Raw genomic sequence first — 26034 nt, 5'->3', positions numbered from 1 at the left:
GCAAAGCTGATAATTTGTTAATATGCTAATTTTCTATCTTTCTGTTGGATACTCTGCATGAAAGCGAAACCCAAATTTTTGTACAACAGAGATTCTGTTTCAGTGCTTCTAAAATAAAATAGTTACTGAAGCAACCACAGCACTTTCTGAAGCATGATGTAACTCGATTATGGTAGCAAGTGAATTTGAACATCTTTTTGTGTGGGAAAGCACAAGTATATTAAAATTTTAGGTACTGTATTTCAGACAGATTTAAGGTTTTTTTTTAATTACTATTTCAATTGATATAAAAGAAGAATCTAAAAGATGGGGAAATCCACCAAAGAAAGGTCGGTATTTAGTGGGAACTGTTTACTTTCTCTTTGTTTCCAAAGAATATTCTCCATTTTAATTTATCTTTTTGATAAATAAGTTGCACGAATCTTAGGGTCCTTTCCAGCCCTAACTGTTTTATGGTTCCATGAAGTTTGTTGTTTAAACTGTATTAAAATGTTCATTAAATTTTGTTTTGACAGTTTCCCCTCAGCAGTTGTGATCATTATTCCATGACATGTGACACTGTGTTGTATGTTGTCTGTAATTTAACAATTTGCATTTTTTTGTCCTTGTAGCAGTAACCTTTTCAGTATTCAATGAAGAAAATGGCCCCTGGGAACTTTCTGATTAACATGCAAGAACAAAGTGTCAAGGAAAGCATGTGCTAAGAGCATTGCATACTGTAATTCAGTTTAAAAATGTGTACCAACTTGAACATATCTGTGCCTCATGTAAGGAATTGCCATAGCTCTGTAGGGAAGAAATGGAAGCTTAATGTCAAGTGAAAAAGTGTGTTAAAGCTTTCAACAGGAAAATTAAAAACAAAGATGAAAGAAGGAATATGTTCAGAATAAAATAGTCAAATAAATTTTTAACAGTACCACTTACTTTATATTAACTGGGCATATAAGGTGAACACGGTGGCAGAAAGAAAGTGTCTTTGTGCCCTCAGATGAATGATTTAATGGAAAGAGTTCTGGGTTTAGATCTGCTCTACTTTAAGATATTTTGCCCTGTGTGCCAATTTCCTTCATTCTGATCAGCAAAATTCAGACATCTGTCCCTCAGCACCTCTCTCAGGGGAATTGCTCTGAACTGCAATGTCTGTTTATATTAAGTTCAGCCACATCTTGATTTTTCTCCTCTGTCTTCATAATATCATTCTCCCTATTTTTCTCTTTTGATACTAAAGCTAGTATAAAGAAATCTCTGTCACTGATACCCAATTACACAAAACCAGGAAATTCAGTTATTTTCTAGTATGGACAATGAAGCTAGAGTTCTGCTCTCTTTGTATTACAACATTATCCTATACCATTATGACATTGCCATAAGGATTCTTACAAATCGATACCCGTGAAATTATGGACAGTGCAAGGGAGACAGAAAACTGTTTCTTGGTGCTAGATAGGAGTGAAATTTTGCACAAACACACTCCCAAGCCAAAAAAAAAAAAAAAAAAATCACCCAGATTTTAGGATAGAATAAATGCTTGGCAGAGAAGAGATTCAGAGCAGACTTGCAGAGAAGGACTTTGGGGTGTTGGTTGATGAGAAACTGAACACGAGCCAGCTTCAGTGTGCTCTTGAGCCCAGAAAGCCAACCGTATCCTGGGCTGCATCAAAAGGAGCGTGACCAGCAGGTCAAAGGAGGTGATCCTGCCCCTCTACTCTGCTCTCGTGAGACCTCACTTGGAGTACTGTGTGCAGTTCTGGTGTCCTCAACAAAAAAAGGACATGGAACTGTTGGAACAAGTCCAGAGGAGGGCCACAGGGATAATCGGAGGACTGGAGCACCTCCTGTATGAAGATAGGCTGAGAAAGTTGGGGCTGTTGAGCCTGGAGAAGAAAAAGATGCGTGGAGACCTCATAGCAGCCTTCCAGTATCTGAAGGGGGTCTATAGGGATGCTGGGGAGTGACTTTTTTATTAGGGACTATAGTGGTAGGACAAAGGGTAACATGTTAAAACTTAAACAGGGGAAGTTTATATTGGATATAAGGAAGAAATTCTTTACTGTAAGGGTGGTGAAGCACTGGAATGGATTGCCCAAGGAAGCTGTGAATGTTCAAGTCCAAGTTCAAGGCAGTGTTCAAGGCCGGGTTGGACAGAGCCCTGGGTGACATGGTTTAGTGTGAGGTGTCCCTGCCCATGGCAAGGGGGTTGCAATTTCATGATCTTAAGGTCCCTTCCAACCCTACCTATTTTATGATTCTATATGACTCTAATAATGAAGACCTTTATAGTGGTAAAGAAGTTAGAGCATTTAAACATAACTTCCCTCCACCCTCCAGGAAAATAAGTACTTTTGTAGTACAGTGCTCTTGCTCCTGAGCTGACACTAACAAACAGCTTTCGATAAGGGCAAGCCAGTTGTGTATGGCAAATCCAAACAGCCAGCAGATACTGCGACTTGTTAAAGAGATTTCAAAAGATGCTGGAGAGGTGTTATAAATTACTTCTGATGTCACTTTGATTTAATCATCCCGAGGTCTGAATTTCATTATGAGAGCAGCATTGGCCTTTAGCATCAAAACCATTCTAACCTTCAGAACCAAAAGTTTGATCATGGTATACAGTTTCTTTGGTCCAAATATTATTAAAGGAAAGGAAAACACAGTTTTAATAAAAGTACTTAAACCTTTTTTTAAGCAATTTTTTTCTGTGTAAACATGTGCATTTACTCCCAGAATACATTTTAATGCAATTTATTATTGTGAGTGAACTCACAAATCCATGGCATAAAAGTCAAAGTAGATCTGTTTGAAGATATTATTACAGGTGTGTTACTTCAAAATTGAATGTTATGGGTGACACACCCATATCTTTCAATGAAGTAGAAATCAAAGGTTGCTTCCCCCCCATACACTATTTCCTGCTTTCAGTTTTAACCTGTACTAGAGAGGGGCCTGCAGTTCAGCAGTTGCCTACCATGATTCAGCTGAGAATGAGAGTGTCCTAGAAACCTCTTACTTAAAACTGTGAATCAGTGGGATAGATAAGTTCAGCTTTCCAGTCTGGACCTTCCTATTTTGCTACAAAAAAAATGTAAAGATAAATGAAATTTCTGAAAGAATGCATTTATGAAAATGGCAGTCGAAGCTCATAGAAATGTGTAATATTCTGCTTCTGATATCTTGCCGCTCTTTGATTTGTTTATAACAAATAATCAGGACAGAGAGGTTCTGGAACAAACTTCTAATGGAAAGTTAAATGGAAAATAAGTCTAATTATTTTCCATGTGAAACAGTTTGTGTGTGAATTACGTGGTGGTGAACATGAACTTAGAAGTCCTATATTTTGGGGTAATAAAGCAAATGATTCTACATAAGAAAATAATGTGTGAAAAGAAAGGCTGTTTTGTATAACTTATATATGCCCATGTATGGCCACTTACTTACTTTTTTCATGTATATGTATATAAGGATTGGATGTTTTATCTATTCTATCCACAATATAATCTATAAGTACCTTCACAGCATCAAGCTTCTAAGGCACAGTGTCTTTACAAAATCATGCATTTTTATAACTGTTTGTGTCTGAATTTTAAGGTCTATTATTTTCTTCCACTTTTGAAAATGTTTTATGAATGTTGGTAAATGCCAAATCATTAAAATAAAGTTTATTGACATCAGCCTTTTCGAAAAAAGAATCAGTCTCACTCCAACCCTGAAACTGTGTTCTGTACTTAATGTTGTAATTGTGTTCTAAAATCTGACTTACAAATACGATTTGAATTCAAAAGAAGCATATAATAAGAGGGTGTAAATAGTCTATCTCCAAGCAAGATTTTTCAGCACAGGTAAAAAGAAGAGCATGTTGCTATTTTTTAATCCATGGATTATGGAATAGTATGATAATTGTTGTATGTTTTACTTAAAATATTTTAGTGTAGTCTACATGGAAAGCTACTTTGGGATTAAGTATTTGAGTTTAAAAGGCAAAATAAACATACAGTAGGATTTTTGAACTTTTGTTAGGCAGTTCATCTGAAGAACCTTTCAGCTGGATGTATATGTTGGTGAAAAGATATTTCAACATGACTGAAGTTTTTGGAAATGCCTCCTTTCAGTCTTCTAGTGCCAGCTGTTGTGATTCTGGCTGAATGATGCAGCATAGCATCATTGCTATATTTCAGTTCCCACTTTCTTATTCATCCCCTAAGATGGGAAGATCTCCAGTGCATGTCTCAGCTAGATGATTTGACACCAGAAATACCGAGCTTCAGTTAGTGAGGAAACTTGGTGTCATGACTCAAATACGTTTCTTCATTGAACACATTTCCTTCCTTTTTGATTAATACTGTGATTCCAAAATTGATTTATTGTACATTGAGTGTATCTGCCTTCGACTGTTGTTCAAGTGTAAACAAGCATCTCCCCTGATTCAGTGTCTGAGCATGGGAGAATTACATTATGATGTACATATTAGGCATCATATGATATTCAACTGCTTTCCTGGAGCATTCCTCTAAGCTATATGTTTTGTTTTGGTTTTTTTTTTTTTTTTTTTTTCAAAAAAGAAACTGAAGAGAAAGAAAAGCTGTTAGAGTATAAAGACTGTTTACATGGAATGACATCCTGCTTCAAGGAGGCGTCCCTGACAAAGTGCTAAGGTGAGAAAATGCGGTTGAATGCAGTGTCTTTGTAATTAGTATTACTTGTGCAAAAGACTGTCTTCAGAAGTGGAAATAGTTTGAAATAAGCAGGTTTAACTTCATTTTAGAGACAGCTAAGTGAAATTTGTTAGCAAGATACTGCAATGAGGACCAGGGGAAGTTGTCTTTTATTTAGTACTTTTAAAAGGATAGAGGTAGAAATCAGAGATATGAATATGTCTAAAAGGACATCTTTGTCCTAATTCTTTGGCCTAGTTCTGCAAAAACTTTTTTCTATATTAAGTGTTCTTTCTGAATATTTTCCTTATTTTTTTCTGTGAAAACTGTGGACATTTGAAACTTTATAATGCTCTTTCACTTCTCTCCTAAGTATTTTTTACAATAGATAGCTACATACTAGTTTGGTGGTGTATTGCTCTGAATTCAGAGCTTTATTTTCAAGTCCTAGAAAGCATTTTATTCACTATCCCATCACCTGTTTACATGTAAAGTAATATATTTTATGTCACTTCTGCAATGACTGCCCCCTGTTTGAATGAGTAGATTCACAGAAATTATCTGTTTGATAAGCCTGGAAATACAAAGGGAAAAATCAGGGTATGTTTGCGGAACCCATGGAATACAGAACAATCTCTTGGATCCCACCATAAAGATCATGTAAGGTCAGATGTGTATCATATTTTACAGAAATATAGCTTCTGACCCATCTGCTCTTGAAACCATTGGGATTCTGTGCCAAAAATAGAAGTGTTTATAGCAGCTGTTGAATTGAATGAGTTGGAGTGCCTGTTGGGAAAAGCATGCAACAGTTAGACAGACAAAAATCAGAACAGCTGAGACGAACAGCTAGAACAGTCTAAGAGTCCTGGGGTGTTTGAAGAGGCAAAATTGCTGGATACACTACAAAGGACAGATTAAGAGACACAAGTGAATAGAAATCTATCCTGTTAAAATTACTAGGACCAATTGCAGAGTAAAGTGCTGTTTAACATGCAGCTGCTGCTTCTTCCCCTATTGCATGGCATGAAACGCTCTCTGACCATCAAATTTCCTCATGTATTCTTGTCAGTATCTCCTTTCTGCTGAACTGCTCTGGGATTTATGTTTTCTTTTCATAACCTGAAACCCTCCTTCGATTTCTCCAGTTATGTCTTTTGCTTTAGCTCCTTCTTTCCTTCAGTTCTTCATAGGAGTCAACTTTACAGTCATTATTCACCTTACCAGCTACACTGGGTGATTTAAGGTGTATAAGGAATATTAAGTAGTGAGCTAGAGTTTCAAAAAGTCAAATGTATTTATTTTATTATAGAATCTAATCAATCGGTTACGATTTAGAGCCCTTATACATGTAGAAAAAAATTGTTCAGTGGATTCAGCATTAGAAAACCAGATGGCAAAGAAGAAATTGGAAATACAACAGATGGACAATGAATTATATGCAAATTAACTAAGGCTTGAAAGATCTGGGGGTCTAACTGAAATTTTAGAGGCCAATACCTTTTAAGTTCATTTTATCCTTTTCATACCATGTTATTTTTCAATTTTTGTTTCTACTTTGTCTTTCAAATAAGAATTCCTTGGCTTGTAGTTTGGAAGCTTTTCCAAAAATGTAATTTTAACTGCAACAGTGTCACAAAGCATAGATCCCTTATTATGGTGCAGCTTCATGAAGGACAGGTTAGAAGTTTGGATTCTTCTTATGCATAAGAACTTCATATCTTGTTTAAGTGACAAAATCTGGCATTATTCTGTTTTGACACTTTTCAATGAATAAAACACACTATGAAGAAATTTCTCTCTTAGAAATTTGTGCATTTAAAACTCTGTACCTGTAATTTCTACAGAGAAAAACAACTACTTTCAAACTTTTCCCACACAGCTTACACTTATAGTGCATTGACTTGAATAATGCATAATAGCAGATGATAATTTGTCATGAAGCTTTGTTTACATTACAGTTGAAGCTATTCAACTTTAAAATGAGTTTAAGAGTGAGTGAAGTTGATTTCTTTACATGATTTAGTTGGCTTTTCTTTTTCTAACATCAAGGTCCATATCACAACAAAGTCATTCTATTTCTGGAGAGAAATGGATTAGCCACCAAATGAAAATGGACAGCTCTGAGTTCTTAAAAATCCCACAAATCAACAACCAAACAAAACCCAACCACAAACCCACAATTGAATCTAAACTTTGAGACTGTTGACCAAGAAACTGAATCATAAATATAAATACATTTTGGAGTTTGTTTAAAGTAAAACAAGAATAATAAATAGGAAACCCCTAAGTCTATGCACGCACTGGTGCTCATTTTCCAGCTGTCCGAAAGCGGCTGTTAGACGTTTCTCTCCTAAATCAGCATCTCTATGGCCTATTCTTAAAAATGACTAATACTTGATTTTTTTCCTGAGAAGTTTTCTAGAACTTTGTTATTTCAGACTTTTCTTCTGCTTCTCCTGCCTTTGTGGCACCTCAGTAAAAGTTTCTTAAAAGCATAATAATCCTTAAAGCAAGAGTTGGAAAAGCACTGCAAAATAACTAATCAATACATTGAAGGGACAAGCACCAAAGTATGATTTTTATCACGAATTTAAGGCACAAGCACATTTATGATAGGATTAGGTTTTGGGGAAAGCTAAAAAAAAAAAAAACTTCGAAGACTATCGAAACAAATAAACAGGAAATGCACTATAAATAATAACCTTATTCAAACAGGAGGAAAAAATAACAGAATAGGAAATACTTTGTAGAGTATCACAGTATCACAGTATCATAGTATGTTAGAGATTGGAAGTGACCTCAAAAGATCATCTAGTCCAATCCCCCTGCCGGAGCAGGAACATCTAGATAAGGTTACACAGGAACGTGTCCAGGCGGGTTTTGAATGTCTCCAAAGAAGGAGACTCCACAACCTCCCTGGGCAGCCTGTTCCAGTGTTCCGTCACCCTCACTGAGAAGAAGTTTCTTCTCAAGTTTAAGTGGAACCTCTTGTGTTCCAGTTTGTACCCATTTCCCCTTGTCCTTTCATTGTTTGCCACTGAGAAGAGCCTGGCTCCATCCTTGTGACACTCCCCCTTTATATATTTATATACACTAATAAGGTCACCCCTCAGTCTCCTCTTCTCCAAACTATAGAGACCCAGCTCCCTCAGTCTTTCCTCATAAGGGAGATGCTCCACTCCCTTAATCATCTTAGTTGCCCTGCGCTGGACTCTCTCCAGCAGGTCCCTGTCCTTCTTAAACTGAGGGGCCCAGAACTGGACACAATATTCCAGATGAGGTCTCACCAGGGCTGAGTACAGGGGAAGGAGAACCTCTCTTGACCTACTAACCATCCCCCTTCTAATACAATCCAGGATGCCATTGGCCTTCTTGGCCACAAGGGCACAGTGTCAGCTCATGGTCACCCTGTCGTCCACTAGGACCCCCAGGTCCCTCTCCCCTACACTGCTCTCTAACAGGTCGTTCCCCAACCTATACTGGAACCTGGGGTTGTTCCTGCCCAGATGCAGGACTCTACACTTTCCCTTGTTATATTTCATCAAGTTATTCCCCGCCCAACTCTCCAGCCTGTCCAGGTCTCGCTGGATGGCAGCACAGCCTTCTGGCGTGTCAGCCACTCCTCCCAGCTTAGTGTCATCAGCAAACTTGCTGATAGTACACTCAATTCCCTCATCTAAATCATTGATGAATATATTAAATAATACTGGTCCCAGTACCGACCCTTGAGGCACTCCACTAGATACAGGCCTCCAACTAGACTCCGCCCCACAGACTACAACTCTCTGGCTTCTCTCCTTCAACCAGTTCACAGTCCACCTCACTACCCGATCATCCAGACCACACTTCCTCAATTTAGCCGCAAGGATGCTGTGGGAGACTGTGTCAAACGCTTTGCTGAAGTCAAGGTAGACCACATCCACCGCTCTGCCATCATCCATCCACCGTGTTATTTCCTCATAAAAGGCTACGAGATTGGTCAAACATGATTCCCCTTGGCGAAGCCATGTTGACTGCCCCTCATAACCCTCTTATCCTTGATATGCTTTAAGACGGCACCAAGGATAAGGTGTTCCATTACTTTCCCAGGAATGGAGGTGAGGCTAACTGGTCTATAGTTACCCGGGTCCTCCTTCTTGCCCTTTTTGAAGACAGGAGTGACATTTGCTTTCCTCCAGTCCTCAGGCACCTCTCCCGTTTCCCAAGACTTGGTAAAGATGATGGAGAGCGGTCTAGCAATGACCTCCGCCAGTTCCCTCAGCACCCGCGAGTGCATCCCATCTGGACCCATGGATTTATGGATGTCCAGATTGCTCAACTGGTCTTTAACCCATTCCTCATCGACTAAGGCAGACCGCTCCGTTGACCTGTGTTCATCTGAGGTCTCAGTGGTACAGGGCTCTTCAGGACTGCCTCCGACAGAGTAGACAGAGACAAAGAAGTCATTCAGTAACTCTGCCATCTCTGTATCTTCTGTCACCAGGGCACCCGTCCCGTTCATCAGCGGGCCTACATTGCCTCTGGTGTTAGTTTTACCTGCCATGTATTTGAAAAAGCTCTTTCTGCTGTCTTTGACCCCTCTCGCCAGCTTTAATTCCAAGGAGGCCTTAGTCATCCTAGCAGCTTTCCTACATCCTCTAGCAGCAGCCTTATATTCTTCCCAAGTGGCCAGCCCTTCCTTCCATGACCTGTAAACTCTCCTCTTCCACTTGAGCATACCCAGCAATTCCCTATTTAGCCACGCAGGTCTCCTGACCCTCTTCCTTGACTTCCTACGTGTCGGGATGCTCTGATCTTGAGCTCGGAAAAAGCAGTCCTTGAACGTCAACCAACTATCTTGGGCCCCTTTACCTTCAAGCAGCCTAGCCCATGGGATTTCCCCTAGCAATCGCTTGAAGAGGCCAAAGTTTGCCCTGCTAAAGTCCAGGGTTGCGATTCTACTTGCTATTCTACTGACCCTACCACACAAGATCCTGAATTCCACCATCTCATGGTCGCTGCAACCAAGGCAGCCCTCAACCTTCACTCCTTCAACCAGACCCTTCTTGTTAGTGAGGATGAGATCCAGCAGCGCACCTCTCCTGTTTAGCTCATCCACCATTTGCATGAGGAAGTTATCATCCATACACTGGAGGAACCTCCTGGACTGCGGCTGGGTTGCCGAGTAGTCCTTCCAGCAAACATCAGGGAAGTTAAAATCCCCCACGACGACCACGGCCTGTGACTGTGAGGCTGCTCTCAGCTGCCTGTAGAAGGCCTCGTCAACTTCCTCACCCTGATCCGGTGGCCTGTAACAGACCCCCACAACAGTATCGCCCCTGCCAGCCTGCCCCTTAATTCTCACCCACAGACTCTCAACTCACTCATCATCTGTCCCCGGACAGAACTCAGCACATTGTAGCTGCTCTTGCACATAAAGAGCAACCCCACCACCCCGCCTGGCTGGCCTGTCTTTCCTGAAAAGGACATAGCCCTCCATGACTATATTCCAGTCATGTGAGCTGTCCCACCACGTCTCTGTAATTGCCACCAGATCATAATCTCCTGACTTAACACAGGTTTCTAGCTCCTCCTGCTTATTTCCCATGCTGCGCGCATTGGCGTACAGACATTTCAGGGAGCAAGCTGCGCACACCGATTTCACCCTAGGATTACAGGAGGCTTCCCAGTCTTCATCAATTCCGGAGCGCTGTCCCATTGAGGCAAGCCCAGCTACAACCCCATCCCCCTTCGAATCTAGTTTAAAGCTCTCCAAATGAGCCCTGCTAATTCGTGCCCCAGCATCCTTTTGCCTCTGTGCGATAAACCTTTCCCACATGCCAATGTCCGGACTGGTGCCCTATAAAACCAGCCGTTATCAAAGAATCCAAAGCCCTGCCTGCAGCACCAGCCTCGAAGCCAATTGTTTATGAACTGAATTTTCCCATTCAGTCCCACATCATCAACAGAAGATGGAAGGAGTGAAGAGAAGATCACCTGAGCCCCAGAGTCTTTCAGCATCCGCCCCAAGGCCCTGTAGTCTTTCTTTATCTCCCTCAGACTGCGGGAAGCAGTAGTCAAGTAGGAACATAGACTCATTTTTTGTTTTATGGCAGAGGTGGTTTTTACCTTCTGGGATTGGTATGCAACAGCATATGTTAAATATGTCAGAAAATGATGCAACCACTAGAAAATGTCTTTATAGGTGGCCTGATTAACCCATCAAAGAACCCCAAATGAAAAGCAACCTCCAAGGACACCAGGTGTTCTGTTATGGTCACTACTTTGAGCATCCTCCCAAGGTAGCAAGTTGTATATGTTGATACAGCCTTAGCTGATAGTTATGGTCCACTGCAGCAGATGAATATAGAGGGAAGAGCTAAGTGTTTCAATGATTCTTATAAGAGAAGTTTCTAAATTCTTCATGAACAGCAGTTTTATATGTTTGAAACATAACTAGGTCACATAACCATTGAAGTGTCAAAATTTGAAAATTCGTAACTTATTAAATAGGCATGGTGAGATTACATAACCAAAGCTTTGGCTTCTGAAAGTTGCTCATAGACATGATGACATAAGCACCAGTGAACCCTGAAACAGCAGGAACAGCTATTACCACCTCATGAGCACCAACTCTGATAAGTGGCTAGCTTTGATTGTTTTGGCTCTTTAGTGAATTATTTGGTTCAGTGTTTAGAGTGTGGTTTGGTTTTATTGTCTTGCTGAATTAGACTGCCTTTTCTAAATTAGTGTAGGCAACTGGAATAACTAATTTTAATCATAGGCAGTTTAATTTATATTAAAAAAATCCCTTTACTCTGAAGATTGCAGAGGAACAACTGTTTAATGCATTTTTTATTTATTCACACTTATTACCACTTATTTTTCAGGGTTTCAGTTCATGAGATCAGTACTTGAAATGAGAAGATGATAAGTCTTTTTGGAAAAGTCAGAATCAGAAAAGAAATTAAACTACACAGTCATGCAGAAGTGAAAAGGTAAGCTTAATGGAATATGTTTATTTAGACAGGTAGGTGGGTAAAAAATGAATAGTGATACTATAGGATTAGTTAATATGTAAAGAAAAGGTATTAATAAATCTGTTAAAACATTCCATGTGCAATTTCAAGCTGAAAGATAAACGTCAAACATTGACATCAATGGTTAAAGTAAAGATGAAAACGACTTGCTTCTCTTTATGGTTCTCTCCAGATGTTGGGTGGTACAATTCCTCAGAGATGCTGTTTCAATCTTCTCTTTTCTTCTGGGTGAAAGGAGGACTGACAAAGCAGGAGCATCTGCAGCAGGAACTGTAAGAGGGTTTTGGTTTTCATGAATTTCCATCCGGGAGGAAAAGCAGCTGCAGAACTCAGTGAGAAAAGACTTTGGGATGGGGGTTTCTGCTCACCCTGGCTAGCAAGTAGTTGATAGGGAGGCTGACGAACAGTTCGGTGCATCAGGATACACACTGGCTTTTCTCCACCTTCTTTCATCAAGACCTATGAAATGCTATTCCATCAAAACTTTATTTCAAGACTAAAACATCTATCAGAGTAATGAATGTGCATAAGTACAGGCAGGGCAACTTTAGCTGGAAAAGTGAAATCCAAATCAAAATGTGAATTGAAACTAGAAGGAGTACGTATTTGTCTCTGAATGATCTGGACAAGTTCTGGAATGCAGCTGAATTAATCTATTATATACTTCATTCTTTGCATAAAGGTACTTACTTGAATCCAGGTCTTGAGAAAAGACAATTCCTTCTGAATTGTCTCCTTTTATTAAAACAGAATGGAAATAAATTTTTGTATAACATAAGATTAAATCAGAGAATCAGTCTTTGCAGAATGTCAGGTATGTCAAAGTGTGTGGTAAAAAATATGAAATTAAATAATGGAATAAAATACTGGTTTTAAATTCAAATACACTGTGAGGTGCTCTTTTAACTCACAAAGATCACTGTACCTCATGTAGTTGGGATGAGAGGCTGCCAGTATAGGAAATACACCTCTTTCCTGTTTTTCTTTGCTATTTAGATTACCTCTATTAGTCAAGTCATCATTATTAGTTATTTCCAGAGGTAATATCTTAGACTAAATGGACCTTTAATCTGACCAAGTTCAGCCACAGATGTCCTTTCTTGGTATCTCTGGCTAGATGTCTCAACTTGGAATACAGAAAAGGATATCGTGATATGGCCTAGTATCACCATATTAGGACAAGATACTTCACGTTCCCTGGATATTTTTTTAAATAAGGTGTATCTCCTTATTTTAGCTCTACAGATGCTAAATGACATTTTTTGTTTTCAGTTGTAAAATAGCAGTTAGATTGCATCTGAGCGATAAAAGGAGTTTTTACTGCTTTTTGTCTCCTGGGATATCCAGCTGAAAGCTCACATTTGAAACACATCCCCACTATGCTTTTTGTTGTTATTAACAAAGCAAAGACCATGAATTATTTTGTGTAATGATGGCAGTGTGCTTTCCCAGCTTATTTAAACAATGAATTTTGAATTTGTGTGTTTCACTGTGTTGTGGTTTAAGCCCAGCTGTAACTCGGAACCGTGCAGCTGCTTGCTCACTCCCCCTCTTCTTCACCCCTGTTTCTAGCTGAACTCAGGACACTGTAAAATATTATGCCATTGTTTGACTTCTAAGTAAATTTTCATAATTTTATATCAGTCTTTAGAGAGAAGAAAAAAATCAAATCCTTAACAAAAAGGAGGAAATCTGACCATAAGATCCTGGAGCATTGACCTAGGGGGAAATGAGATTGTGTGTGAAGCCTGATAGTAAGAAACTAGCCTTGGCTAGATAGCTGATAATAAGCTTGCTAGTCAGGATAGTACTTGTGACTAGTTGTTTAAAGGAATAACTAAAGAATTTTAACTTTAATTTTAAATAATAATTGAACTGCAATGGTTTATATGATCTGAGATTCACCATATAACCTTATATATGGTGAAAGCCAGTAAAATGTATTAAAAAATAGAGATTTAGAGAACTTTCAAGATACATCTGCTATGCTTATTTATTCAGTTGGGGGAGGAAATGTCAGGTAACCTTTAACATTCACTCCATTTAGGTATACTGAGTGCATAACATTTCCCATTACATATCTTTGGCAGAGACTCTGACAATGAATATATATATATATTGTGCATATATATATTGTTGTTCATAACTAGCCCAGTAACAAATACAGACTTGTGCAGAGAAGTATTTTTGTGGCATTTTTAGAAAATGAATGGAAACTTTTCTGAAATCTTGTCACTTGTGATTTCTATAAATGCTATGCATGAGTCATGAAGTTTATGTTCTAACCAATTTGAAAAGTTTGATTATTTGATGACATTATCAAATGCTATCAAAAATCTTAGACAACAAAGATGCTAGACAATGATGGTGAAATATAAAGGGATTAGGGCAATATGGATTCATACAAGAGAGATTTCCCTTGTGTAGTGATAAACATGAAACAGCTTGTATTCACATTCTTCAAGATAAAAAACCTGTAATACGTTGGCCTCACCTCCATTGCTTAATCCTATTTGTCTCAAAACCTACTCCAAGATGCAATCAGCATCTGCTGACCCTTTCTCCTTCAGTTTCTGTCTTCATTCAGACAGAAGGAAAACTGAGCATTTGCCACAACTACGTTCTTGTGATGGTCCCAAAGGTCCTGCTCCCACACAAATGGACTCCAGTGTCCAGGTCTCTTCTGGCTTCTGTGGTCCTTTCTGTGATGATATGACAGATTTTGCTCCCTTCTTCAGTGAACCAAGATGATCTGAAATCCTGACTGCTGGACATAGCATGGACATGGTGGGTTTATGAAACAGTATATGAAAGGTGTGTCACCCAGGGAGTGGTATGGGTGTCTGATCTTACTGAATTGCAGTGCTGCTTTTGGAAGACTGTCCCAGAGTGTAGGATTCATTTCTTGTAATGGTCCTATAGGCATTCATGGAACAAAACATAAGGTAACCTTGGTCTTGATAATGTGGGGCTTCTTTGAGAAGGAGTTAAAGGCTTTTTGCAAACAGCATCTCAGGAACACACTAGTATGTGTGCAGTGTGGAATATCTGAGAAGTGGGGCCAAAAGCTAAAAAGGCATTAGCCAAATTGACGGTGTAGACCTGGCTATAATTCAGAGAATTTTAAAAATAAATGAATAATTTGTATCTTCTAGCAACAGCACTCATTGTTGCAATCTTGCTGCCTTCTCACACAGTGCATCTCACATAACAATAATAGAGATAATTATGGTGATTATAATAAAAATTAATAACACTTGCCCTTTTTTCAGATGATTTTAAAGTGCTTTTCAACACTGACTAATTAAGTCTAACAATATGCTGCGAGGTGGGTAGCAGGTGTTTGTTCATCTCATGATCATGTCACCCACCACAGTAATACAGCTGCTTCTACTTAAATCTCATTGACTTCTAAATTGTCATCATGGTTTTCCTGCTTTTTCTGCATAGTGTGTTGAAAAGTGGATGCCCTCTCTTACACGACTTCTGTTTTTGAGAACACTGGACGCTTCTGTGGAGGGGATCCATGGCTAAAGATGTCATATTCTATGATTCTATGGCTACATCCAGCATTATAAAAATGGGAGGCTGTCTAGCCAGGCATGCTTGCCACACAAAAAAGTACAGAGTATTTTGGAAGGAGGGCAGGGTGATCCCCTAGACTACCCAGGAAAGTCACCTCTTAGATGACTGACCTGGATAACATTTAGTTATATGAGCAAGTATTTCCAGACTGACTCACTAGGAAACCTTTAATCCAGGTTCTGATGATATTCATTGCATACACATGGAAAAAGCCCATATTAGTCACAGAAGAAAAGTTTTCCGTTTCCTTCTCTCCTTCTTACCTGCCCCTTTTAACATATACATGTGCATATGGTGTATTTATCTTCTTTTCAGATGCTAACTGAGAGAGTATTCATACTGAGACAAACTAATCTGGAATACAACCTGTTCCTCATAACAAGCATGGCATAATCTGGACTCAGCAAAATGAAGGGTTTTGAGAAGGATATGAAATGACAGATGCTTGATTAAATTTTTAAAGGGCAAAGTGGAGGATGTAGGGTAAACCTTCTGAGCAGTGTACAGAACATTTAGCACAAATCCCATTATTAGTTTACAAGATATGTGGGTGTTAAGTAATAACAGGATTCCTACACAGACATTTCTAATATACTTCTGTACAAATTTACTCCCATGCATTCAATGAGTTTAGACACTGAAAACTGAAATCAGGCTTTCAGATCTTACACACTATCAAAATTAATGTTATTCTTCATTTTCTTAAGTAGCACAGCATGACTTTTAAGAATAACATCACATAAAAGGCCTGATTCTAACTCTGGACCTCAGGAAATTAATGATGACAGATAATACATCATGAACTTTGAATATGGACAGCATATCGGGCCCATGTTACACCCAATCAACCAAGTAACTTTGCCCAGGAGTGTACTTATGCATCTATCAAGGCAGAAAGAACTGAAATCAGATAGTATATAAATGAACACTGTCCTGAGCAGAGTGAATTTGAGAATGTAAGATTTCTTCTGAATTGTTTATCCAGTCATACAAAAAATATTTCTTCATCCTAAGCACTGTAAGTTGTAGAAACTGCAAAGCACAAATCCTCCCATGCATCCCATCAAAAGAACAAAGGTGCTACTAGAACATCTGAGTAATCTTAAATCACCACATTTCCAGAAATTAAAGACCAGACAGATAGTTGACATCTAAAATGCAGAAACAGTATTGCATGATAACTAACAGAAAGATGTCAGGGAATATCAATGACTTAAGAAGTGAAAAACAAGTGTCTCTCGCTATTATTAACAAAGTTGTAAGGATTAGGGATTAATAAATGTGATGTACATGAAACCCTCCTCCCCTGCCCGAAACTCTGAAAAACCTCAGCATACCAATGATTCTAGATTTTGATTTAAGAAATACTTTACTGGACTGTAAACACTATGAATTATAAGGCCACATAAAGTCATATTAGATTTAAAATAAGATATAATTCTAAAAATGTATATAACTTCTTGCTATGTGTACTACACTGTTAAACCACAGAGCTGAGTATAATGACATGGCAAAGTTGAAATGCAGCCTAGTCTTGTAGTCTTCTAGTATTTATTGGAAGAAAAAGTGAGTACTGCTTTTCTGATGATTGCAAAATCAACTGCTGGTACCTACAGTTTCATAACTGTAATACTGTCTATTGGTTTGTAAGATGTCAAAATAAACACCTTCTGAAAACTGACTCCTTTCCTTCAGTATGGCCCTAGTGGGGTACGCTGACAGTCCACTGCCAGGAGCTGTGAGCACAAAGAACTAGTATTTTCATTTGGAAAAAAAGTAGTATGAGGAGAGTTTTAACTTGTGTCCTGGGCAATACGAGAGTTTCTTAATTTAACCTTAATTAGTCTTGCTGAAATTAACTTTGACTTTTGGAAGAACAGAATGGTTAAGAGAGAAGGACCATGAAGATGGATTTTACTAGTCCTTGAACTAGAAGAGTTCAATTTAAGTCTAGGTATATAATTTAACTAAAAACCCCTGTTAATCTGTTTATATAAAGTCAAATAAATAATTGAGTGGCATAGGAACTTTCAGATAAGAACAGTAAAATATATATCTGATTCAGGATTCTTTACTTTTTAGTTCATCTTATTTAAGTTCTTTGTTGCAGAGCACGGGGAGGCTTTTTTCCAGTCTGACATATTTTTAAGTCAATATGAAACGCATAAGATTTTCCCTTGTATGTAACACCCTTCCCTGTACAATAAATGGCTTAAGCACTGATACATAAAAGAATCCGCAGTATGACGAACTCTTAAAGCATTTGCTTAATGTTCTGCATAGGAGTGGATTCAAGCACACACTTAGGAGCTTTCAGAATTCCAGCTTGGTACCTAACCTGGTACCTGTAAGATTAAAACTCCATGTATCATTAACCTTCCTATCCTGCACCCATAAAAAAAGATCTAACTGATCAGTTTAAATTGTAGTGAATGGCAAAATACAGAGGATTAGGAAAGAAGGCAGCGGTAAGTGTAATTCTAGAAACTAAGTGTAAATCATACATGGTTTCAGCAGTTACAATACATGCAGTCAGAGGAGATGACAACAGTCACACTTTCAATAGAAGACTGAAGTATACTGTAACTACACTGTTTTACTTAGCTGTTAACATACCCTTTGTTAAAAAAGTATGTGCAATCTCCAATTCTTAGTGTTAGAATGTAGAAAGAGAAATATTGATTTAGAAGACAGTTCTCACAAGAGCATCGGTTATTTTATTTTGTGAAAAGTTGCCCTGGGTTCAGCAGTAGCAGTCATTTTTCTCCTTCTTAGTACCTGGTGCAGTGCTGCGGTTTTGACTTTCGGCCTGGGAACAGCACTGATAACGCTGATGTTTTCAGTTACTGCTCAAATGTTTAGTCTGATCAAGGACTTTCTGAGTTTCATGTTCTGCCAGGGAGGAGGGGAAGCCGGGAGGAAACAGAGACAGGACACCTGACCCATGCTAACCAAAGAGGTATTCCATACCACAGCATATCAGGTCCAGGATGTAACTGAGAGTTACCTGGAAGGGCTAGTTCAGTGTTTGATAGGGCTGGGTATTATCAGTCAGCGGGTGGTGAGCAGTTGTATTCTCTTCCCTTGTTATTTCTCTTATCATTATTATTATTGGTGGTAGCAGTAGTGATTTGTGTTATACCTTAGTTACTAAACTGTTCTTATCTCAACCCATGGGAGTTACATTCTTTCAATTCTCCTTCCCATCCCTCTGGGAGCAGGTGGAAGATAGTGGGGGGAGTAGACTGTGCGTTTCTGACTTATGGCCTGGGCTTAAACCATGACAAAATTATATAGTTTGCCTGGAAAAAACACGTAGAGCTGCATTAGACCTATTTAAGCAAGTTACACAGTATCACAGTATGTTAGAGATTGGAAGGGACCTCAAAAGATCATCTAGTCCAATCCCCCTGCCAGAGCAGGAACACCTAGATAAGGTTACACAGGAATGTGTCCATGTGGGTTTTGAATGTCTCCAGAGAAGGAGACATTCAAAGTTACTGTAGAATACGATTTCAGACATAATACAGAGCCAGAAAGGTAGTAATTGTAGCTTTAATCTTTTTCTTGCATTATTTTGTGCTACTGTCTTGTGCAAATGGAAGGAAGATAGATTTAGTCTGGGAAACATAACTCAGCAGTTGCAATTTTTATTTTAAGCTGAACAATGCAGGACATAATATAGAAAAATGTCCAAAATGTGACATGATTTTGCTGGAACTCATAAAGCAGGAAATTGTCTTTAAGCATATTGAAAGCAATTAAGTAAATGTCTTTATAGACTAATTAAAACATCTATCTTGGAGGGTTTTTTCTGTCTTGCTTTTTGAACTAATTTCAGAAGAAACTTTTCTAATCCTTTTATTTCTTAATTCTCTGTTAGAAATAATATACATAAAGGATACAGTGTACTGATGTGATATTTAAATGTTTATTTACTTCTTATTGTGTTTCTTTTTTGTTCTGAGATATATATGAAATCTTACTTTTCTCTGTCTTTGCCTAATGTAAAAAGCCCTCTTCGCCTCAGTCATGTTGTTCTACTTTTCCTCAAGTCTTTTTCTTTGTTCCAGCATATTTTAGTGCTGATATTAATTGCCACTGATGATATCTATGGTTATCACACTTGGGGACATTAACTATTTTGCAGTATTTGCAACTAGAGCAGACTTATCGAAGGAGATATCTAAAGTATGTGTCCAGTATTACTTAAGCAAAAAATAAATGTAAGGGCGACAGGTGTTAAACTGTTTATTATGGTGGCACATAGGAATATAATGTAACCATGTAAACAGGCGTGTATCTAATCCTTTCCTGTCCATCTGTGGAAAACCAGGGAGCTCAGAGTATCTTAACCTCTTGCTTTCATCACCTTTTATACCCCTTGTGTGTACGAGGCTTGCCTGTAGCAGCTTTCTTTCTGGTTTTCTGTGATCACCCCAATATTAAGTTCAATAACTTCTGCAAAGTACAATCGGGTTTTCTAGAAGGACTTTCAGACTCCATGGAAATCATCATGACAAGAAAAATCCATACTTTTGCACAGTAGCTTGTTCCGATGCATAACTACTTCATCATCAGTTGTACGTGCCTGCATCCTTACTTAGAGTGTACCTAACCTTAGTATCCAACCACAGCTTCTTGGCATGTCTCTTAACTAGAGTAAAAACCTCATTGTTCATACAGATGTTCTGGAAGATCATTTTCCCTACAGTTATTATAAGAAGATACCTGAGGAATAACTCCATTTCTTCTCCAGTTCTTTTTTCTTTGTGTGTGTGTGTGTGTGTGTGTGTGTGTGTGTGTGTGTGTGTGTGTGTGTTTTGTTTTATTCTTTTATCATGCATGTCTGTGTCTTTAGACAACGTTATGGAAATGCATTTTGCATTTCAGTGGTTATACTAAAATTATACTAAAAATTAATCTAATCACTATTACTGCTTCCATTCACTGCACATAATGAATTTCTAAGTGATCGCATGCGGAAAAATCTTTAGCAATATACCCAAGAAGGATGAGGGCATCTGTTATGGAATCAACCACAGATGGGTATGTATGAACCCTGAGTGGTTTTTTGTGCAATGCTGGGGGAGAAAAGTGTGTCATATCCACATTTCAGCCTTGTTATGACAGATAACAGCTCAACTACTAGAGAGGCGAGTCTCTTTTGAGAAGCATTCGTTATTGTGTGCTATATGGAACATGAAAATCAACAAAGTTTGTACCAGTGTTTGAAAATATACTGAAAATAACATCATGTTGCTTGGGGACTTTCTGAAAACAAAGGCTAAATGTGTCTTTAAAGTAAATTTGTTAGACACTAGAGCTCTGTCTTGCAGGTCTAAATGACTGCATAGAATTGGTGGTTATGCCTGTACAAATTTATGCATCACAGCAAGAGCATTTTCTCTTTTGTAAAGTGGTGGCAGAGGGTGGCTGTTACAGAATTTGCTAATAGTTCTTACAGATAAGCATCAAACAACCCCAATAGCTTGTATACAGCACTTTTCTGTCTTTCTGTATGTCTAATTAGAGATACTAGTTCACATGTATAATGAAGCCATAGTCAGTATCAAGTCAGATAAAACCAGACAAGTTTGGACTGCTGAATATGGTGGTATGTTGCAGTAAATGTTTAAGAGCTAGCCACATTTTTTTAAAAAGAGCTTTATTTTAAAAGAGTTTTTCATATGAGCGAAAAAAAAAAAAGTTATCTTTGGCACTTTTGAAAGAGTTTGATGTTGTGCAAAGATGAGCTGCAAACATGAATATGTTCTGCTTGCAGGATATGCTCTGTTTGCATATATTTATGACTGAATTTAAACGCACTTCCTTGCATCCTGTATAGGTACTTATTCCATTTCATAGTGTAACAGTACAAGTATGATTAAATTTGGTAGCATTTAACACCTGTTTTGCATAAAATAAAAGGCTTTCCAGATGGAAGAGATACAAAATCAATCTGAAAGGGAAAATGATTCATTATTGGAATTAATTCATGATGCTGCTTGATGTCACAGATAAGCTAGTGGCTAACAGCTGTCAGAAGGAGTGATCCTGCTCCTCACTCCTTACCTCCATCCATGCAATTGCACCCTGTGCTCCAGCTCTATCAGGCTTCAGAGCCTGTTGTCAAGACAGTAAAAGAGGACAATATAATTCACAGGGTTGTTGTTTTTTGGTTTTGGGTTGTTTTTATTGTTGGTTTGGGTTTTTTTCCAACATATCCTGTAGATTTCTGGGTGACACATTTTCTTGCAGTGGCAGCTGGCTTCTAAATTGACTAGCAAATTGTGTCCTTGGTCTGGATCAGTAATTGCCTATCTGAATGTATCACAGTGAATAAGGTGTGTTTGGAACAGATGAAATACCTAAACCAAACCATAAAAGCAAGCAAAATGCTTGCTTTTATGTAAACACAAATGTAAACTCTAAAGCTGTTATTCAATACTATGAAAACTCTTCCTTTGCACCCAGATGTGTGTGTTACCGCTATCGCACACCACATAGCTCACACAGCTAAGTCTAGTCCATGTAAAAATGCCACCCTTCCAACCAGATATTCAAAACTTTATACCACAATAAAAGACTTCACTCAGAAGCAGAATGATTATATAATGAATATCTCCAGTAAATTTTCATGCTTGGTGCTTGGGTAACTTCTAGATATTTGTCCCTAAACAAGGCATAGAATTACTTACTGATAAAAGAAAATTGTTTGAAATTGATCTAGAACAATTCTATGAGTTGATATTCCTATACAGAAGTGAAAAAGTACCCTGGCATGGTTTAAGCCCAGCCAGTAACTCAGAACCACGTAGCCACTTGCTCAATCCCCCCCTTTCCTCCCTGCCCCACTCCTGGAGGGATGGGGAGGAGAATGGAAAGAATGTAATTCCCACAGGTTTAGGTAAGAGCAGCCCAGTAATTAAGGTATAACACAAATCACTGCTGCTACCACCAATAATAATAATGATAAGGGAAATAACAAGGGAAGGGAATAGAACCGCTTACCACCTGCCAATTGATACCCAGCTCAAACCCCAGCAGTGATCTAGCCCTTCCGGGTAACTGCCCCCAGTTTCTATACTGGGCATGACGTGCTGTGGTATGGAATACCCCTTTGGCTAGTTTGGGTCAGGTATCTTGTCTTGGCTTCCTCCCAGCTTCCCTTCCTCCCTAGCAGAGCATGAGACTCAGAAAGACCTTGGTCAGAGTGAACATTACTGAACAGCAACTAGAAACATCGGTGTTATCAGCACTGTTCCCAGGCTGAAAGTCAAAACCACAACACTGCACCAGGTACTAAGAAGGAGAAAAACGACTGCTACTGCTGATCCCAGTACATCCTCTAAACATACTACAGTATTGTGATTATATCAACAGAAGTTAATTCGTATATTCAAAGGTATTGATAGTAATTCATATGGATGAAAAACTCTCTAGCAAAATTCTTCACAAAAGGCTACTATGGAAACTTAGCTTCTTATCCTCCCAAGGCTTTTTTTTTTTTATGCTCCATATTGTGATTGTGTCATTTTGAAATCAATGGACATTAAAATTATGTAGATGTGAAACTGGGCCTGTGTTTTTAATTAAAAAGCAATGTATGTTTAAGAGCTAACAATCTACGGTAATACATGAAACGAAGCAATAATTTTTTTTTCTTACTGTGGCACAAAGATGTTGGAAGATGATCCAGTACTTAAATTTTCATCTAACTCAATATATTTACAGGGTCTAGAATGTAAGGAATAGAAAATGTGATAAAATTTTATATAAGTAAAACTACAAGAAGTTTTGAGTAGTAGAAGAATCACTGACAAACATAACTGAAATGTTAACTGAGGAAAATAGTCAATTTGGTTTTGATAAGTGCATTAAAATACCCCACAGCAGGAATAATTTGGTCTACTTGTACGAGTTTCTGTATTATAAAGATAGCTTAGGGCGATGGAGGGGAACCCCCCCCCAACAAACAGATAAGGGAATCATTGCATTCTGTTCAGTAAAAAGCTCTCCTTTATGTTTAGAGATGGTATAACATAAATCAAAATAAATATGTGAGAACATCAGAATTATTTAAAAATAGCATAGAAAATAACAATGTTATATTTCTATCATGTAGTCATGGCATTTAGATATAATGTTGTATACATTTCCAGTTTCTCTATTTTAAAAATAAAGATAGTTTAGAATAGAATATTAGAAACCTGGTAATACTTCTTTGTAAGCAAAGGACGAAAAGATTACTTCAAAGAGATGATTAAGATAAGACTTGGCATAAAAAAAGAGTGACTGTAAAAATATGGTATTTTCTTCTAGGTTGTATTATCATTTCAAAATTAAAACAAGCTGTGCAGTATTTGCTACTTAAAAGTATTCTAATTTTGTCCATTATTTGCCATATTTTTTTGTAGTATTTTTATTCCAAAATATTTTCTGAAAGTTATTAATTTCACTCTACTTTTTCAATGTATCTATTCATTGCTTGTTCCATTTGCTAATCTTTACTGTAAAACTAAGCTGATTTAATGTATTTACATTAGGTTTTATTTTTTACTTACCTTGGGTAGATTTACTCTCAGACATTTCCAGTACAAGTTTTTTTTTTTCTTTTGAACCTTCAAGTCTTTAAACAGTCCTTTGTGAAAATGTTTTGTTCTCTCCTGCTCACTTGCAATTTTTATTTGCCTTTTTTTTGAATAATTATTGTCAGTTGCAGCTTTAAGATAACACAAATACTTCAAGTAATGATAAGCTTCATTTTAACGTTGAAAGAATCAAATACGGTTTTGAAATTCATTTGTTTTCACACATAATGGATTTTTCATGTTTGGGCTTAGTCAAAATACAATAGGATCAAATCTTAATCTATTGATTGTCATTGCTAGTTGTCACATGTTTTTAACTTGTTACTCCATCGTTATAATAAATGTGATCTATTCTTTATTGTTTTGTTCATAATTCAGGCAAAATATTTGTGATATGACATTTCAAACATGGAAACAGATTAGAAAATGTGAAAAACTAATTCTGATAGATGCTACACTAGATACTTGCAAGCAGGAATACAGGAATGAGGAAGATTCTTGATCTGAAAATTGTCTGTATTATGATTTTTTTCTTTTGCTTATCAGTGATCTGTAATGACTACAATTATGCACAATTAGTTGCAGTAAACAAAAATGTCAATTAATATCAGGGGATTTGAATTTTTGAGTTTGGTTTTGACAGGAGAGAGTACATGTGATAAACACTAAATTTTATGACCTTTTAAAGACAGGAAAATAAGCTTATTTTTTAATAGATTTATAATAACAGTATCAATATTTCCTAGTATTTTTCTACAAAGTAGTAAAACAGAGATACAGATAGTGGGAAATGAGTTGTATGTATCTGAAGACAGAACAGAAATGGATAGCAGGGAGCACTCCCCAGTTGAGCAGTAGGAATGAGCCTTCTTGGAGGCTCCACCCCACAAAATATAGACCACTTTGGGTATCTGCTCCATGTTCTTCTGAAAGAAGGCATAATTATGATCATGCATCAACTAAAAAGCAAAATGCTCACTTCATGTCTTTCTAACTCCATGGTTATTTTGTCATTAATTTTTATTAATTCCGAAGAAAGAAAAATTAAGGTTTGGAAATAATCAGGTTAAGCTGGCATATAGTGCCCTGGAGCAATTCTGGTAACAACACAGTGACAAGTAAATATAGATATCAGCGGTTAGCAGAGCACGGTGTTTGGATTAGGTCTTTAGCATATTTCTTTAGGAGCATCTCTCCTGATATTTGGCTTGGACAGCATTTATCGGTTTTTTGTTTTTTTTTTTTAAACTTTATGTAAGTGCATTTTTGCTTATTTCTACCTATTTTGGGGCCAGGCTTTTTTTGCAGTTTCTATTGGTAACACTACAAAGATCCCACTTGGCTGGTCAGGGTACCTCTATAAGTTCAAGACTTCGAATTACTGTCTTCTAATTTTTGAAGTTAATGTTATGCTTACTGTTTTTTTATCCGAATGAGATGTAGATATAATTTTTGAAGATGGGATTCTCAAGTGGAGAATCTTAATGTGAGTTGAACACTGATTTTCTGACAGCCCTTACATATTATTCAGGGGAGTTATATAGGTGGTTATGTGGCGCAAGAAACATCAATACATTTTGCTGAAAAAAATCTGCTATTTCCTATCTCAGGGTTGTTTTTTTCTTATATACCTTGCAGTTTAGGAAGTACTGTCTGACCTCTATAGAAATTTAAGGTAAAGAAAACTTGGAAATTGGAACAGAGAGAAGAAAAATATTATGACACAAATTTTTTGGATAAGATCCACATGATTGGGTGGCCCATACCCAGTGCAATCCACATTTTTAAAGTTAGTTTGACTGAATCTGAACAAGCAAGTCTCGCAGTTTTACACTAATTAAGGACCTGAGGACCTCATTCTTTTCAGCAGACCAAGTTCTAGACCCCTGTTCAAAACTGGGACATAAATAATAATCTAATTAAAAATAACATTCCAGCTACGTACCTTACTGAGGTGTCGAAATAAACTATTCAGAAATTATAATTCAATTGATCACCATGGTACACAATATGTTCAGCGCAAGATATTTTAGTTATTCTCATCATCAAAGGAGTGAACAAAAGTGCAGTGATAAACTTTTATTCCAAAAAATCAGCATCCCTGTGAAAAACTTCCTCCTATAGGATCCTAAGATGTGGCAATAGAGCACCACATAGTTCAGTTTTTCAGGCTGTAGATTCGAC

Source organism: Neopsephotus bourkii, unplaced genomic scaffold (assembly GCF_033783945.1).
Source record: "Neopsephotus bourkii isolate Nb327-2 ecotype Australia unplaced genomic scaffold, CSIRO-AGI_Nbou_v1 NB_1685, whole genome shotgun sequence".
Taxonomy (NCBI): Eukaryota; Metazoa; Chordata; class Aves; order Psittaciformes; family Psittacidae; genus Neopsephotus; species Neopsephotus bourkii.
The sequence above is the reverse complement of the archived record's forward strand: the minus strand, read 5'-3'. Positions refer to the sequence as shown.